This window comes from Cebus imitator, unplaced genomic scaffold (genome assembly GCF_001604975.1).
Source record: "Cebus imitator isolate Cc_AM_T3 unplaced genomic scaffold, Cebus_imitator-1.0 Scaffold291, whole genome shotgun sequence".
NCBI lineage: Eukaryota > Metazoa > Chordata > Mammalia > Primates > Cebidae > Cebus > Cebus imitator.
The window spans coordinates 3209245-3228314 of record NW_016107606.1 but is presented as its reverse complement, the minus strand read 5'-3'; the positions used below and the strand labels follow the sequence as shown (position 1 = coordinate 3228314).

General features: G+C 41.4%; 1 long non-coding RNA gene across 2 annotated transcripts; it reads right to left on the bottom strand.

Moving 5' to 3' along the window:
- Window positions 1–2034: 2034 nt before the first annotated feature.
- LOC108285119 lies at window positions 2035–17826 on the bottom strand. Of its 2 annotated transcripts, none has more exons than XR_005195986.1 (6): window positions 15264–17826; window positions 9648–9781; window positions 9244–9286; window positions 7423–7596; window positions 6414–6474; window positions 2035–4481 (listed from the first exon to the last, which is right to left on the bottom strand). It is a non-coding gene; the product is annotated as an uncharacterized LOC108285119 (long non-coding RNA). The 2 variants fall into 2 exon arrangements; XR_005195985.1 differs by having other exon boundaries at window positions 9229–9286; window positions 9650–9781.
- Window positions 17827–19070: the final 1244 nt, after the last annotated feature.

Below are 19070 nucleotides of genomic sequence, written 5' to 3'. Positions count from 1 at the left end.
GTTCAGCCTATCCCCAGCAATAAAAAAGGACAGCTTGTAGGTTAGAAGCAAAATGGAGTTAGTTAAGTCAGATCTCTTTCACTGTCTCAGTTATAGTTTTGCCATGGTAGTTTCATCTTGAAGTGAGAGCTTACAGGTCATAGGTAGATTTTTTTGATTTGCAATTGGTTAAGGAAGCAATGCTTTGTCTAAAAACTTGGGGTCGGCAGGAAGGAATGTTAAGGTTTGGCCTATGGGTGTGACTCTCTCCAGGCTCCTTAGGGGAAAAAAAAATAGAACAAAGAATGGTAGTTGGAGTTAAGTCCTCAGTTCCCAATTTTCTGAAGTCTACATGATAGAAGTCAACATTTTACATCTGGTAGGAGGATTGAGATTTCTGAAAATAACTCAAGAACATATGTTAAGATGTTAGCTTTTGTTTCTATAAGAAAATAGACAACATGTGACTCTAACTTACTTGAGTGACTATTGTTTAAACTATTACTGCCTTCTTACTTAGCGGGTTATTCACACACTTCCTTAATTGCTGGTGGCAGGGCAAGCTAGGTACCTTACCTAGAATTTCCCTTGAAAGGACTCAAATCTTTCTTTATTTTCATGGTTTGAAGGGGGTGGGGAAACCCAGCAGGCCCCTGTAAGGAGCCCTGCTTCATCTCATGATCAGTAAAACAAGTCTCTTATCACTGCTGTTTTTATATGTAACTCTTAACTCCCTATTCAATTATAAAATCCTATATGCAGATGTACTGGGTACAATGTTTAGTCTTCCTAAGACTCCTTCCTTTTTTTCTTTTTTTTTTTCTGAGACAGTCTTCTGCACCTTCAGCCCATTCTACTTCCACAGTTATGGTGGAAGCTGTTCTCTTAGTACAACACAGACCACCTCAGGTCACAGTTGATTGACCTGAGTATCTCCCCTGCTTCCATCTCCACCATGGTTGATTGGTCTAGGGATAGGCACCTGATTTAGGTGAGACCAATCAGAGAATTTCCATAGGTTTGGAGGACCCAGAATGAGGATGTCATTTTCTCTCCCATGGCCAAAATAAAAATGATACAATCAGGAAACGTTGGTGGACATTTTTCTACCATGTGAAGAGTAAGCCCAACAAACAGTAAAAAGTAGATGTGAGCTCGAAACAGAGAAGAATACTGATCTTGTTGGAGTTCTACTTCTAGTTTTCCCAAGACCCAGCTGTGGCCCTGCCTTTCCCATGACTTGATATTGTATTCTGGGACTAATAAATTCGTCCTTTGCTTAAGCGACTTTGACAAGGGTGTATGTTACTTGCTACAGGAGGAATAAAATGTAGTAGTTTTTAGAAAGCCTGTGGTGCTGAACAAAGATCAGGGGATTAATAAGTCCTTGTTGATTGCCTGCTTGCCATTTATTGGCTTAAGTCTTGCTGAGAGATACCATCCTGAGAAAATATTGACTGCCATAGACTCCAACCAAGAGATGTAACACAAGGCAATTCACACTTGCAGTACTTGTAAAATTCAAGACCACTGACCAGCAGGGAGAAAGAAAGTGAAAACAAATGAAGAAGCCTCTGCTGGGAGGGCAGACAGAGTGATGGTTTCATCCCAGAATAACACACTGGCAAGGGAAAAGGAGCAGGGAAATCATCTGGGCTAAGGATCAGAAGACCTAAACCTTCATCCTGGATCTACTGCTGACTAGGTGTAGGACTTTGGAACAACCATGGAACTTTTCTTGGCTTGTGTTTTCACATTTATGAATGAGGAAGTTAGAGGAGAAAATTACCGATAAGCTTTTGTGATAGAAAAGCTGAGGCGGCCAGGTGCAGTGGCTCACATGTGTAATCTCAGCACTTTGGGAGGCTGAGGCAGGAGGATCACCTGAGATCAGGAGTTCGCGACCAGCCTGGCCAATATGACGAAATCCTGTCTCTGCTAAAAATACAAAAATTAGCAAGGTATGGTGGTGGGTGCCTGTAATCTCAGCTACTCGGGAGGCTGAGGCTGGAGAATTGCTTGAACCCATGAGGTGGAGGTTGTAGTGAGCCAAGATCGTACCATTGCATTCCATCCTGGGTGACAGAGCAAGACTCTGTCTCGAAAAAGAAAAAGAAAAGCTGAGGTTTCCCCTCCTGCCATTGTCTGAATGTTGTGTCCCCCTAAAATTCATACAGTAAAATCTAATCACCAAGCTAATAATATTAGAAGGCAGGGCCTTTGGGAGGTAATTAGGTCATGAGGGCTCTGTACTCATGAATGAGATTAGTGCCCTTATTGAAGAGCCCCAGAGAGCTGCTGTGCCCTTCCATCATATAAGGACACATAGAAGGTGCCACCAATGAGGAATAGGGCCTTCCCAAGCACTGAATATGCTGGTGTTTTGATCTTGGACTTCACAGCCTCCAGAACTGTAAGCAATACATGTCTGTTGTTTATAAATTACCAAGTCTAAAGTATTTTGTTTAAAACACAAATGGACTAAGACATTTCCCCTTTACTCATGGGGCATTCTAACACTTGTGCCCTCATATTAAGGAAGTTGTGGGATCTCTTCACAGTCTCTCCATGGTATGTCAAGTCCTGCCACAGACACAGATCTACCATCTGGAAAGGGTAGAGAAGGTCACTGGGAAGGTCCTTCCTTAAATGGAATCTTGGATATCACCAGTCTGGACCTGAGACTGTAGGAGAATCTAGGCTTCCAAATCAAGGTGGCAGAGTGACACGCCTGCAGGGACAGAACACTGTGCCAGGTAGAAACAGGAGCCAAATGGAAAGCAAATGTCTGCTCCTGTTTGGTGTGTGATAATGAAGGCCTAGGAAACCTATATCCTCTGTTTAAAAAACATGCACACACACGAAACCAGAAATTGCATTGTCATGTAAAATTTCATTGTTTTAAAATGTGAATGTCAGAAACAAGCAAACCAACCAACCCACTGTGAGGGCAAAAACAACATGAAAGTAGTGAAAAAATAATTTTTTTGACTCAATTTGACCCATGACCTCTGTACAGTATGGTGTATATGTTCAATTATGACTCTGAGCCCCATGATACTTTATCATATCAATCCAGTAGAGCTGCCAATGTCCCAGTGAGTACCACTGGATAGTATCAGGATCAACATATTACGATTGCCTGATTTGTGTAAATGTAAAGTCTACAGTCTGATGGGTGGGGGTGGTAGGGCCAGTATGCATGCTGGTCATATCCAGGATGGTTTACTGAGTATAAGGGCCCTGAGCTTGCATGGCTTCATGACACTTGCTTCCACTGTCCTGCTGCTTGGAGATGTAGTCTTGGACCGGGAACTCTGGCCCTCATCCAAGATCCCATCCTCAGCACTGGTCGAGGTGACTTCTGAGCGAGAGAGCATCCAGAACTTCAAGCCACACCCACATAAGTCATCACAGTACCCTGTATAAAGATTGGGGTGCTGTGGCCTCTTCTCTCCCAAATGAATGTGTATGTGCCTATGTTGTGGTATATCTTAAGAAAAAGTTTGGTTTAATCAGATTAGATCGTTTCATGTTGAACAATCTTTTGTTATGTCCAACAATTTTATAATAAATTTGAGTCATTTGGAAAGCCCATCATTTGTGGGTTTCCACTTATCATCCCAAAGCCATGCAGCAAACGTAATATAATCCACCGATGGCCTTAGACTTCCAAACTTAAACAACGAGCCTTCCAAAAATGACAGAGGGTATGTTTCTCAATGGACACTCCAATTCCCAGTTTCCTGCTTTTATTTCTTCTTGATCCTCTCTTTTGTGAACACAAATCTATTTCCTGGCTGCTCCAAGGTCAGAAGACCCAAAGGAGTCCAAAGTCATTAACCAAAGTCTTTCTTGTGCAGATAAAGTGGTAGCCCCATAAGAAAACTTAAAAGAAATGAAGCAGAAAGTCAGGGGTGAGGATGCTAGAATTAGGTCACTCATCTATATTTAATTCTGTTGGTTCTTTATGCAGCTTAACATTTACTTTCCATTTACCTGTGCTTGTTTTGCTGATAAGGAAGCAAAATTCAGACATTTTAAGTGCCTAGAAAGGAAGGATCTTCCAGTCACCATTTTCGATAAGCCTCTTGGACACGCAGACATATACCTCAAGCTTAGTCCAGTGGAAAAAGATCCAGGATTTTCACCACTAAGTCCCCAGTGTTAGGGATCCCCAGCTCTCATCATCTGTCCCGTTGGTTGTGCTTTGTTGTTCGCTTTGTGCTGCCTACAGCCGAGTTGGCACAATGTCACAGTTTCAGTTTAGGAAATAAGGGAGCGTGTGAAAGTGAACTTATGGGAAACAGCATGTTGGAAGGAATCCTCTGGAAACTTACCCCTGCTTCCTAAAGAGGAGCCACTCCTGTCCTCTCCTCTGTGGTCAAGGAACACCCAAGGACATCAGCCTAGGCGGATAGTGAGCTGTACAACCTGCAGTCCCAATGTTCCATTTGAAAGGTGTTCTAGACTCCTCTTTTCAACCCAGGGCTGAAGGCCGTCTAAGGGATGTAGAAATGCATCAAACAAAGAAGTAAGGCAGGAGGCTTACAGCCCAGGAGATCCTAAAATTATCTACACAGCTTGGAGGATGAAAGGGAGCACCATTCATACTCTTGCAAGGACAAGAGTTGTCCACTGACACGGTTCAGTGTGGTCACCTTCTTATGAACCAAGGAGACAAGCAGTTCTAACCCTGTTTTGATCTTGAGTCCCTTTGAGAACGGGATAAAATGTATGAACTTTCTCCCTGCACATACCTACCAACATGTATACAATTTTACAAAAATATTCAGGAGTTTCAGATGCCCCTTTAATTCATCCATTGATCCCAAGCTGGGAAACCTTTCATAGTAAAGCTAATAATAATCACGGTCTACGAAGCCACTTCTTCCAAAGCTTCCAGTAACTAATAGCAGAGAAAAAGTGGAGGCCCCAGAAGTCTGTGTGTTTCAGGAAAAAACTCTATTCCTATCTCACCTCTAAATATTCTCTGCCTTGACATCATTAGGTCAGTGCTAATGTCTTTATGCTTCTTTTCCCAACTTTCTTCAATCATTACAAGACACTCAATGTTCCCACACCAGTCCTTATGTCCCAAACTTCAATCCTCATGCAGCTCAGGGGCAGCAGGAAAATTACCCCTGCTCACTCTGCCATTATCTAGCACTGTTGCCCAGCTTCATTTTTTCCAAAGTTCTCGACACCACTTCATATCAGTTGTGTTTTACTTGTTTGACCCTGTTAGAATAAAGGCAGGGATTCCTATCTGTTTGTGCACTGCTTTTTCATACGTATCTAAAAATGGTTCTTGGCATGTAACAGGCACTTCATAAATATTTTTTGAATGAAAACCTGATGAATGGAAAGCTAACAGTTATTGAGCTCCTACTAAGTGCCAGGCATGCAAGTGCTTTTACTACACTATTTCATTTTATCTTTGCAACAACCTAATGATGGAAGGACCATTATTATTATTATTATTTATTTTTTCAAGACAGAGTTTTGCTCTGTCACTCAGTGCAGTGGCGCGATTATGACTCACTGCAACCTCTACCTCCCAGGTTCAAGCAATTTTGCCTCAGCCTCCCGAGTAGCTGGAATACAGGTACCCGCCACCACACCCGGCTAATTTTTGTATTTTTAGTAGAGACGGAGTTTCACCATGTTGGCCAGGCTGGTCTCAAATTCCTGACCTTGTGAACTGCCTGCCTCGGCCTCCCAAGGAAGGACTATTATTACTTTCATTTTACAAACAAGGAGGTTGAGGCTTTCAGAGGTTATGGAAGGTCTCCAAAGACAGATAGCCAGTGAATGATGGAGCCAAGATGTAGACCCAACCATCTTACTCCAGCATCTGTGCTCTTAAGCACTGGAGTCTTACCATGGTTTGAAGTCATTACATGAAATATTCTAAGTCATGGTTTATTCTGTATCACAGATGGATGTCTTGACTTCTGTTTTCTTTCTTTTCCTGAGCCATGTTTTCTGTTTTTCTAACAGATTAAGAAATAAACCTTAGCTGTTTCTCACAAACACACACACACATACATACCTCATTTCGTTTCATAGCACAATTGTAATGAGATTTGGAACACTGGACCTTGAAATATTTGATTAGAACAAGCATCTCCATGAAACTACATGCCATTACTCACTTTCTACCACCCCCGCACAAACAATATCCATTTGATGGCAAGTCAGTTTGGAGAGACCCAGTGGTTGCAATTGAGCATTCACAGCATGTTTGGAGTAGAAGCCGGGGAGCCCAGTACACACTCAGAATGTTGCATTCTGCCTGCAAGCCTACAATAGCACATTCATTTCTCATTCATGGGGAAAATGGGACACTTCTAGAAAGAATGGATGTGGGGCAGTTGACTGGGGATTGACCCAAAAGCAAACACATTGTCAACTTGAAAGGACAGACTCACCTTCTAAGACAGAGTTCTCACTGCCTCTAAGATGCTGCTGCTGGGGTAGAGATGCGAGTGTCTAAATCACCAAAAGAAAAAAAATCACGTATGAAAAACCTGCTTTAACTTCCACATTCTCATAAATACCAACTGTGAATGTGCTAAGTAGTCATCCCTTGCTTATTTGTATTAGTGAGATTACTGAGGGTTCAAATTCAAATGAGCCCCTTCTCTTTTCCCCAAAGTCCTAGCAGGGCTTCAAAGGGCCGCATTATGATATTAAAAGTTTCTGATTAAATTCACTCATTTGGTATGCATAGACATGCCAAGAATTGAGAAAGAAAAGAAAAGAAGAGAGAAGAAGAGAAAAGAAAAGAAAACCAGAGCTCTCATTCTCCTGGGGCTATACTTAGAGTACAGCAGTTATGTTTTCTACAGAGCATACTGTTAGGTCATTAGTGCTGAATCAGAGTGAGAGCTGCTGTGCTGCTGAGCCATCCAATAGGACCTGAGATGCAGTAGTGGATGCCCCAAAGCATCTTAGCTACATCAAGTCTGATGGCAGCATTTTTTTAGTAGGACCTCAGAAGTTGTGTACCTCTCACTGGTCCTAGAATCTGGGATGCTGGCTTACATACAGATACCTGGGTCTCCTCATGTGTTTATGAAATTAGAATCTCTGAGAGTGGGGCCCAGGAATGTGCATATTAACAATCTCCCCAGGAGATCCTGATGTTCACCGTCATTTGGTCCCTGGCCTAGTGATCACTGCTTTAGATCCCTAGGCCTACAATGAAATTAAAGGCTTCAACTTGTTACTCTATATTCTTTTCACTTTGGTGATTTTTCTCATGGTGCTCGTTTAAAACCATCTATTTAGGAGTTAGTAGAGAATTTATTAAGAGCTTGGGATTTACAAATAAAAAAAATGGTCAAAATCAGCACTTAGTATTTACAACAACCTTGGACAAGTCACTTAGTTCTTTAAGCCTCAGGCAAGTCATGTTAGATGTGGAGTGATACTTACCTCTTGGTATAGTTGAAAAAATTAAATGTGATAAAGACTGTAAGGTGTTTAGTCCAGTGATAGGCATGAAGCAGGATAATGACGAGGTGGCAGTGGCAGCGACACAGAGACCCAGAGCTGGAATGAGGGGGGCTGACAGATTCATGAGGAGTCCTGGTCTTTAGAATCTGAGAACTTGGCAAAATAAGATAAGAGAAGGGATGAGTAAGTTCATGTGAGGATGTTTGTCAGGAACAAAGAAAGCACCGTAGTTCCAGCAGTTCTAAAAATATATCCCTTAGAACAAATCCAGCCTGCTATCTGTTTGTAAATAAAGTTTTGTTGGCACACAGCCACACGTATTTAGTTATATATGGGCTATGGCTACGTTTAAGCTGCAGTGGCAGGGTTGAGTTGCAAGAGACATCGTCTGGCCTGCAGAGCCTAACATGTTTACTAGTTGGTCCTTTTCAAAAAAAAAAAAAAAAATCTGTTAATCCCTACCCTTAGTGAACTGCCAGAGGAGCTTTTATTTTATAAAGGAAGAGGGGCCCAAGAGAAGAAACTGAATCATGAGGAAGACAAAGGTGCCAGCTATGCTGCCTTGTGCTGCCCAGCAACACGCCACATATACACACTCACACTCACAATACACCTCCATCACAACCTCCACGTGCCCAGGAGACTTCAAGGATTTGTTCAGTGTCCTCCTTCTAAGGGTTTCTCGGGGCACCCATCCTCCAGCCTGGCCAAAGGGAAGGGGCAAGAGGATGAAAGCCACCACACTAAAACCCAGACCCGGCCCTGCCACTAACCAGCTCTGCAACCCTGGGAAAGTCATTTTATCTTTCTGAGCTTCAAGGTCCTCATTTGTAAAATAAGGAGTTTGGAGTTGTTTGAGCCATTTACTAATGCTACACAGAGCCTAAGTTCAGGCCTCTCCTGAAGGGGTTATCTGTCTTAGTGTGCCTGCCAGAAATCAAGGAGTAGAGAGATAAGAAGTTGATTTGGTTACTGGATATCTCTTGGTCCCCTTCCACATCAAGTTTCAGGCTTATACACTGGGAGTGGCATCCTTAATCTCTACCCAGTTTGGGACACTAGTGGCCAATAAATGAATGTTGATTTATATTCATTATGTCCCCTACTCGCCCCCCTCAAATTCCTGGCTTGAAGCCCTATTCCTCAGTGTGATGGTATTTGGAGACAGGGATTTTAGGGAGGTAAGGTGAAATGAGGTTGTAAGGGCGGTGTCTTAATCTGATGGAATTAATGCCCTTACAAGAACAGCATACACCAGAGAGCTCTCTTTCTCTCTGTGAGAGACATGGTAGAAGACAGCGAGAAGATGACCATCTACAAGTCATGAATGGAGCCACAGCAGAAACTGACCATGCCGGCACCTTGGTCTCAGACTTTCAGCCTCCAGAATTGTGAGAAAACAAATTTCTGTTGTTTAAGCCACTCAGCCTCTGGTATTCTTTTATGGCAGCCTGAGAAGATTAATACAATTAGATTCTAGGTGGGGTGACTTTGTAAAAAAATAACATTTGCACCATCCTTTGCTCAAAGGGCTTCTTCTGCAAATGAGGATTAGAAAGAAGTAGTGGCAGACACTGAGTATCACTGTGGCCACCTGAATCTTTCCATCTCATCTAATCTTTCTTTTGCTTGAAAGTTTGTTTTTATAAAATGAGAAAAGAAGAAAAAATGGACCTTGAAATCATGAGGAATGTATTTGGATCCCAGCTCAATGGTATAGTGCAAATAAAATCTACCTTGAGAGTTTGGGGGTTGATCAAATCTGTAGTCAAAACCCCAATTCACCTTTAGCTGCGTTACCTTGGTCAAGTTACTCCACCTTTCTGATGAACAGTTGCTTTATCTACAAAATGAGAATAATATCAGTAATTTACCAGGTCATTGTGAAAATTAAATGCAGTAGAGCATATAAAGAATCTAGCTCATAATGTTGTGCAATATCACAAATGTAGCATTTGAGAAGGCAGTTGTGCTGGTTACCTTTTGTTTTGTAACAAATTACTCCCAAACATATTGACTTGAAACAAAGTTTAGTGACTTAAAACAAAGACTTATTATTTTATAGTTTCTTTGGGCCAAGAATCTATGCATGGCTTAACTCACCACCTCTGGGTCTAAGGTTTCTTACAAGGCTACAACTAATATATTGGTCAGGGCAACAGTCTCACTCTAAGCCTTGACTGTGGAAGGTTCTGTTTACTCACACGGTTGTTGGCAGAATTTGGTTTCTTGCTGTACTGAGGGCCTCATTGTCCCGCTGGCTCTCTCATATTCCTAGTCATGTTGGTTTCTCCATAGGGCAGCTCAAAACATGGCAGCAAGCTTCCCAGCGAACTAACTAAAGAGAAAGAATGTCCAAGATGGAAGCTATAGGTTTTTTTTGTAATTGAACCTTAAAAATGATACTCTATGAACTTATATCACATTCTATTCATTAGAAATGAGTCACTAAATCTGGCACATACTCAAGGGCATTGGCATTACCAAGGATGTTATCAAGGGAATGAAGACCAGGAGGTGGGGATCCCTGAAGACCATCTTAGAAGCTGCTGACCACAGCAGGGTAAAGTGTGAAGAGTAAAAACATGCTCTGGAATAAGACTGTAGTCAATCCTCCTTATGAATGGAATTTCCCTGCAGGCTAAAATTTATTTGTAACTTTAAAATCAACACTCCTGGCATTTTTGTGTTCACTTGCAGGATTCTTAGAGCAGCAAAAAAATTGAGTCACTCAACACTCAACACAAGCATTCCTAGCTGAGGTGGGACAACAATGTGATCCTCTGCTTTTTCATTTCAGCTCTCAGACTGAGAACAAGTGTCCCTTTTGTGGTCTATTTAGTGTACCATATTTTTTTTCTCATTTCTATGCTTTATATTGGTGATTTTGCTGTTTAAAATGGTCCCAAAGCATAGTGCTGAAGTGAACCTAAGTAGAAGGCTGCTGTGTGCCTTATGGAGAAAATATATGTGTAAGAGGAGCTTCATTTGGGCATGGGTCACAGTGCTCTTGGCTATGCGTTCTATGTTAATGAGTCAAAGGTACATATTGAATAAGGTGTGTTTAAACAAAACACAATTAAAACAGGTTACATATTGATTGGAGGCTCAAAGGAATCTAACCATGTATTTCCTCTAGGATCAACTGTTTAATATTCACTAATTCACTGCTCATAGCCACTTTACAGAACATAACTGCCACAAATAATGAGAATTGACTGCACTTGGGTAAAATCAGCTCCACCACTTGCCCAGCTGTGCCATCCTGGGAAAGCTTCTTAACCTCTTTGTGTTTTATCTTCACTAAGAGAAAAATAGGGATAACCATAGGACCTACAGCCAACGGCTTTGGGGAGGATAAACTGTGATGTTCCTGGTACAGTAAATAGCACACAGTAAATGCTGAATAAACAGGAGATATTATTATAATTATTGTCTGAGCTCTGTTTCTTCAAGATCATAGCAAATTTTCTGTAAGCGTACTTTCTTCTATTCTGGGACAGTGTCTGGTGCAGAGTAGGCACTCGTGAACGACATGTTGAATGACATAAGAATTCTCTGATCATATTAGGTGAAAGATCTAAAGTTGGAAGAAAGCAAGTTCCTGTTTCTGGTCTCTGGGTTTGATATTACCATTGTGGCTGGCGTGGGTGGGAATGTGTGAAACATTTTAAGAACTCTCTCATTAGAACCCACATCAAGACACTAAATCTATAGTATTGACAGACTGTTGACTCACCTCCCCCAGGAACCCAGAGAATGCCCGGCAGATGGAAATGTACCCAAGACACAGAAGCAGTGGTATTTTCCCCATGTCACCAGGCGTGAGGCCAGAAGCTGATTCGGCAGTGGTATACAAAGGGATTAATCATCTGTAAATAAGTCACCTACGTTGTCTTGGAGATGATTTTTTTCATCTCTGCGTGCCAAGTCATCACCATAAGAACCGAGGTGTGACATCCATATGGCCTCTGGGCTTGGTATCTGACCCTGCTTTTGCAAGTTGCTCTTCAGGCTGTCTTTCCTCAAAATGGAAAGCATTTGGGAGCTGTCCATTACAGACTATCTCAGGGAGAGGGTGCAGGTGGATTTCAGGGGCTACCACTATTAGCCCTCTCTTAGGAAGTTAGAAATTATTCAGGAGGTTATTGGGGACACAGCTAAAGGAGGGTATGCATTATATCCTGTTTTCTTCAGGGCATCCTGATGAAGCTGTGTGACTCAGAACCAATTAATCTCTCTGAGGTTTAGTTGCCCTCATCTGTGAAATAGCATCTATTTTGCAAAGCCTATGGAAACTCACCTGGTTGAACGAGAAACTTAAGTTTATTCTCTGTGGAGTTATATCACCACCTACCCCTTCATCTCAGGGTTTAGTAATAGCTACTAACAATAGTTAACTTTAATTGAGCACTTATAACATCCCAGACATTATCTTATCTACTCTTCCCTAAACACTTTTACATTATACAGATAAAGAAACTGAGACACAGAGATGTGAAGTAACGTGTCCAAAATCACATAGTTAACAAGCGGGGGGGATGGAATTTATCCCCAGGTCCTCTGACTCCAGAGTCTGTGCTAACATCTAGCAGCTTCCATTGAAGATATCTGTATTTTCACAAGGGCATCTTGGTGATAACAAGATGCATGCTGTAAGTTTCAGGTGGTACATTCAGCTAGTGAGAAAGACACCTGCAGAAGACAGGCCCTGCAGCACACCTCTCCCATGATCACCTTCCTCTACTTGAGAGCTGACCACCCAAAATGAGATTGGAAAATTAAACTCACTCATGATTTCTTCCTTCTTAAATAAAGAGCTGTGATTAATTTGGTGTATTAAGTTGTGATTAACTCTGAGACTTTAGGGTCTCAGAGTTTATAGAGCTGAAATGCAGAGGGCAGAAGTCCCCCAAATTCCACAGACCCTCTCCCACTCCCCAGCTTCATTTTTCAGTAATGCACCATGTATCCAATACCTGCTCAGTGCCAGGGACTAGACTCAGCATCTGCTGGGCCTTGTCACTACTCTTCCCAAGAATCTCTGAGCTAGCTACAAAAAATTTCCATTTTACAGACGAGAAAGTAAAGGCAGAGCAGTTACGTGACCTCACAAGATAGATAACCAGCAATAGATAGAACTGGGGTTCATGTCCAAGGCTGCCTGGCTTCAACACCAGACCTCCCTTTCCTTACATGGTCACCCCAGAGGGCTCCCCTGATGCTGGAAACCTATGCTTTGTGCCAAAAGGCTTTATTAGTCTGACTGCTGAAACTATGGAGTGTGAAGTGTGGCTCTGGAGTGGGATGGGAGATGGATGTGCCACAAAAAACAAAATCCTCTCTGGAGACAGAGAGAAGATGTGGCCTGGAACACCAGCTCACATATATTAGGGGCTTAATGTGACTCACATTGTAAGTTACCTTTTATGACACCAAGGAGAGATGGAACTGGAAAGGTTCTTGTGCCAGAATTCCTACCTTGGATGTCAACCACAGTTTTGAAGAATGTTTCTTATCCACCTCAAAAAGGTCAACTTACAGGCCAGCACCACAAAAATCCATTCAAACATGGAAAATCTTTTAAGCATTAATACCTTGAGCTGGGAGCAAAAGAGCTGTTTTGTTTTTAAAGACACAGGACAGATTCTGACACCCAACCCTAGGGCAATTTGGCACCTACTGAACCAAAAATGGCTACAGCAGCACACACTGGTCTAAGTATAAATTGAAATAACATTCTGAAGGACAATTTAGCAATATAGCTCAAAGAGCTTAAAAATATATATAGTCTTTTATCCAGCCATTCTGCTTTTAGGATTATAGTCTAAGGAAACAATGAGATATATGCACGAATGAAATCATCACAGCATTATTTTTGTTTTATTTTACTTTTTTATAAGTTATTGGGATACAAGTGGTATTTACTTATATAAGTAAGTTCTTCAGTGGTGACTCATGAGATTTTGTTGCACCCATCACCGGAGCAGTACACACAGTACCATATTTGTAGTCTTTTATCCCTCGCCCCCTCCTACTCTTCCCCCCAAGTCCCCAAAGTCCATTGTATCATTCTTATGCCTTTGCGTCCTCATAGCTTAGATTCCACATGTTAGTGAGAACATATGATGTTTGCTTTTCCATTTCTGAGTTACTTTACTTAGAATAATAGTCTCCAGCCTCATCCAGGTCACTGCAAATGCTGTTAATTCATTCCCTTTTATGGCTGCATAGTATTCCATTGTGTATGTATATATTACAGTGTCTTTATCCACTCACTGATTGATGGGGTTTTGGGTTGCTTCCACAATTTTGCTATTGTGAATTATGCCACTATAAACATGTGTGTGCAAGTGTATTTTTTGAATAATAGATGCCCAGCAGTGAGATTGCTGAGTCAAATGGTAGGTCTACTTTTAGTTCTTTAAGGAATCTCCAGTGCTTTCCACAGTGGCTGTACTAGTTTACATTCCCACCAGCAGTGTAGAAGTGTTCCCTGTTCATCGTCTCCATATCAACATCTATTGTTTTTTGATTTTTTTATTATGGCCATTCTTGCAGGAATTAGGGGGTATCACATTGTGGTTTTGATTTGCATTTCCCTGATCATTAGTGATTCTGAGCATTTTTTTCATATATTTGTTGGCCATTTGTATATCTTCTTTTGAGATTTGCCTATTCATGTTCTTAGCCCACTTTTTGATGGGATTGTTTGTTTTTTTTCTTACTGATTTGTTTGAGTTCATTGTAGATTCTGGATATCAGTTCTTTGTCAGGTGTATAGATTGTAAAGATTTCCCCCACTCTGTGGGTTGCCTGTTTACTCTGCTGACTGTTCCTTTTACTGCATCACAGCATTATTTTAAAAAGAAAAATAATAGAAACAATCTACATGTCCATTAATAGGGATTTATTATATTACCCACCGTGACTAAGCTAGACAGGTGCTAAAAGCTCCTGACTTTCCCTCTCACTCTTGCTTCTCCCCAACAGCTCCCAATGTGGTTGATGACACCCTCATCCACGCAGATGCACCAGGCAGAAACCTGGGTGTTCCTGAACACCTCTCTATCCTTACTTCCCCTTCCCAATCAGCCACCTGATTGGGAAGTCCTGTCCCATACAATTGCTAAAGAGACCTCAAATCTGTCTCTTTTATTCTGTGCTCACTTGACACAACCTGAGTCCAAACCACCAATCCCTGTATCCTGGATACTCTTAGGTGTCCAATATCCATCCAGAGTCTCCAGTTCTAATCTCTACATACTTCTGTAGCTAAAGTTCTTTTAAAAGAAAAATCTGATGATTTCTTCCTTGCTTTCCTCTCGAAGTCTTCCCATTGTACTTGTGGTAAAAGAATTCCACCATATGCTCAATCACAAAACCCCACAGTGGGGGTCAGCAAAATTTTCTGGAAAAGGCCAGATAGTACATACTTTAAGCTTTGTGGACCCTACAGTCTTTGTAACAACTATTCATCCCTGCCAGTGTGGTGTGAAAACAACCACAGAAATTATTTAAATCAATGGATGTGGCTCTGTTCCAATAAAATTTTATTCACAAAAACAGGTGGGGTGCTGGATTTGGCCCCTGGGCTGCTGTTTGTCAATACTTGTCCTGTGGGATCTGGCTTCTATTTTTCTTCCTAATTTCCACAAAGCCACTTCACCCCCATCTAGTCACTGTCTCCTCATCAAGACCTCAGGCAAGCTATTCCCCAACCAGCAATTTTCCTTTCTGTTCCCAGCCTGCCCTACTCTACCCCTCTAGGACCAGCACATTGACCTCTGGCCAGCAGTTTCTCACTATTCCAGTCTCACCTTCAGAGTTTTCCTTTTAGGTGCACTCCCTACATCCAGGCTAGGTTAGGATGTCCCATTCTTCCAGAAAACTTCATACTTGTTCTTTGCTGAGCTTGTCAAATTTGAGATTAAATAATTCTTAATGCAGTTGTGTGTTTCTATGTCACTTCTGCTAGACTCAAAGTTCTAGGAGATAAGGAATTATGCAAATTATTGAACACGAGTATATTCGTAGTTCCTGGCATGGTGTCTGACACATACAAAATGCATTAAATATTTGTGGAAATAAAAATATTTGTTGACTGAAAAAATGTGATCACAAAACTAGAAAAAAAGGCCTGAACAGATATACTGAAATATTAGGAGATAAGTATATAGGTGATTTTTATTTTTTTCTTATACTTTCTTCCATTTTTCAAATGTTTCACAAAAAGCATATATTATTAGTCTACTCAGAAAAATAATGAATGGAGAGAGAAAGAAAGCTCTGCTTCTGTGTTCAAATAACCTGTGCAACAAGCCCATTTTTGGCACACTCTACATGTGGAACCATCATCCTTTCTCTGCTTATCCAGAGCTGCTTAATAAGCCCCTCTACTTCCATTCTTATTGCCTTTATCTGGTCATTCTTCATTTTCTATAGGTCACTTCCTCAGATCCAGGAGCATCTGTGTATCTTGGTAGTGATCTGAATTGTGCCACTGCTTCTATTCCTGTGGCAGATGGGCACTAGTGTACATATACCCACACAGCCTAATTGGCCATCGAGGGCTTTCCAATGCCAAGTTTAGGAAGGGGTTAAGAGATTAACTGCTGCCATGTGAAATGACAAGCACTGGCAGTTTTGCAATGCAGAAGCTGTCCATGCAGATGGGAAGTGGAACAGCTAACTTATTCATTTCACTCACCAACAGCTCAGCTTCCAACATCTGGTCATTTCCATGCCAGGCTGGTCTCCAAGTGGTACACGGGGGCAGCAGGCCACATGGCCACCATGTTCCAATTTACTCATCCGATAATTCCCTCCACATTCAAGAGGAAACCAATGAAGATGAGACTAATTATTATCTCCAAATAGAGATAGCATTTTGGTCACCTTCCAAAAAAATCTATGTGGGTAGAATAAGAAGGGAGTTAATGATTGACAGAAAATGTGTGTGTTATGTAATGGATTATAGGCCTACAAAGAAGTAAAAGATCTATCACTGACTTTGACTTTTTAAAGTTCCAGATTGGATGCATATTCAACATAATCCCATAGAAAGATAAGCAACAACACAAGGTAAGATAAATAGCAGCCTTAATTGTCCAACAAGTGATAGTGACAGTTAGTGACATGACAGTCACATTCCTTCCAGTTCTGTGAAAGTCAAGGCCATTATTTCACATTCTTAAATTTCATGGCATATCTGAGTGTTATTGGCTATAATTAACAGAAAACCCCGACTTAAGGACTTAAGTAAGAAAGGAAGTGTCGTTTCATATTTGAAGTCCAGAAACAGAGCAGGGGTTGGTAACCTAGCAACTCACAAAGTCATCCTGGATCCTGCTTTTTCCATCTCTTCACTTGGCCATCAAAGACTGTTTCAGCCTCATACCTGGAATTAAAATAGCTGCAGCAATTATAGGCATGACAATCTTTTCTTATGGTCTTCTGTTTGGAATGAGGAAACTCTTTTTGGAAATCCTCCAGCAGATTCCCCTGATGTGTCATTGGCTGGAGTTGGGTCATTAGCCCCATGAGCCAATCTCTGGTACAGGGATAAAGATGACCCTTGGACCAATTAGACTTACCAGTGGAGCTGGCTGTAGGGTCAGCTTCTCCTGAAACATGTGGTTACATGGGCGATGGCTTTGCTAGAAAGGAAAGAAAATGAATTCTAAGCAGCCAACCAGTACTGTCTATCACTCATGGATAATTTCAAGGTGAGAAACATTTCACACCTGCAGAATCTGGTATTGCAATGACCTTTCCAGCTTCGTCTCTCACTATGTAGGTCTCCATCAGACACCCTAGACTACTAAGCCGGCTGTGATTCTCTCAATTCTTCAAGAGCAATGTGCTTTCTCAAACCACCCTGGAATGAATTACTTCTGTTTCTCAACTGTAGGCTAATTATACATTGTTGTTTGCCCAGAATCGTCTTGCGTCCTGGTTTACACTGGTTATCTTTGTATTATTACTAATAGTGACCCTTTTTCATAAGCCTTCCAATTTGGATAAGAACATGAAAAATATTTAGGAAAGAGAAGGGAAGTGTTCGGGGATTGGTTGTGGAGAGTCAAGGAAAGAAAGCAGTTTAGGATGACTCTCAGGCATCTGACTTGGGAGGTTGGGTAGGTAGAAATAGAAGTCATCAAAACAGGGAATCAAAGAGGGGAAATTATTTTGGAAATTATTAACATTATAAGATGTTAATGAGTTAAATGTTGGACTTAGGACATAACTGGGTACAGATGATCAGGTAAATGTTAACTATGTAAGTTCAGAATTCAAGAGAGAAAGACATTATCTGGTGACAGAAATGTGTGAAATAGGATCACCCTGTAATCCCGGCACTTTGGGAGACGAAGGCGGGTGGATCACTTGAGGTCAGGAGTTTGAGACTAGCCTGTCCAATATGGTGAAACCTCATCTCTACTAAAAATATAAAAATTAGCTGGGTGTGGTGGTGTGCGCCCGTGGTCCCCACTGCTTGGGAGGCTGTGTGGCAGAGGCTGCAGTGAGCTGAGATTGTGCCAATACCCTCTAACCTGGCCAACAGGGCAATAATCTGTCTTAAAAAAAAAAGGCAATGTGTGAAATAGCATCTAGATACCTGAAGAAGTAGTATCTAGATACTTGAAGTCATGAATATGAAAGAGATGACCCAGAAGAAATGCAGAATTAGAATGTGCCCATGGTAAGAGTCCTGGTAAGACCAACATTTAGAAGTTGTAAAAATGGAGAGAAAGCAGTGATGCAGACTAGGAAAGACTGACCAGAGAGAAAATTGGGGAATCAGGAGAGTAAAGGCATGGACGCCCAGGAAAATGAGAATTTCAAGAGGAAAGCAATAGTTGGTGAAGTCCCTAGTGTTACAGAGAGCTCAGATAAGGTAAAGATCAAAGAGAGTATATTGACATAGGAATTCATTGGCCACCTTTCCTGGAGCATTCAGAGAACAGCATAGAATTATATCATTTTAGTATGAAAGACGACGTCATTAACAACCTAGTTTTTTATGAGAAAATGCTGTTTTCACAGGTTAATTAAGATTTAGTGGCAGAGCCTAGACTAAAACTGCCAACACTTGACTCATCATTCATGGAGTTGGCCTATCACATTGTGCTGTCCCTTTCTGTGTGCTGAAACTGCAGAGATTGGTGAAAGCGGGAAGCAGGCGGGATCAACACACATCAGTCTCCAAGAATCTGGAAAACAAAGTGACTTCCTTTTCTCCCCATCTTCACTACTGCTACCTTGGCTGCGGCCACGATCACAACACACCTGGACTGCTGCAGTCGCCTCCCGACCGATCTCCCTACTACCTCCAGTCCACCCTCCTCACATCAGAAACGCATCATATACTTCTCTGCTTAAACCACTTCAAGGAAGCACCAAGGCAGTTCAAAGAGCGAAAGGAGCTGGCACAGAAATAACTGGATAAACATCTGAAAAAAAAAACAACTAACCACTGTAATGGCCAAAAATACAATTTAAAATGAATCATAAATCCAAACATAAAAACTAAAAGTGTGCTGTGCTGTTTCTATTATAAAACTTAAGAACGTAATCCATAACCTCGGCAAAGGCAAAAATTTTTAGATGCAAAACAAAAAGCA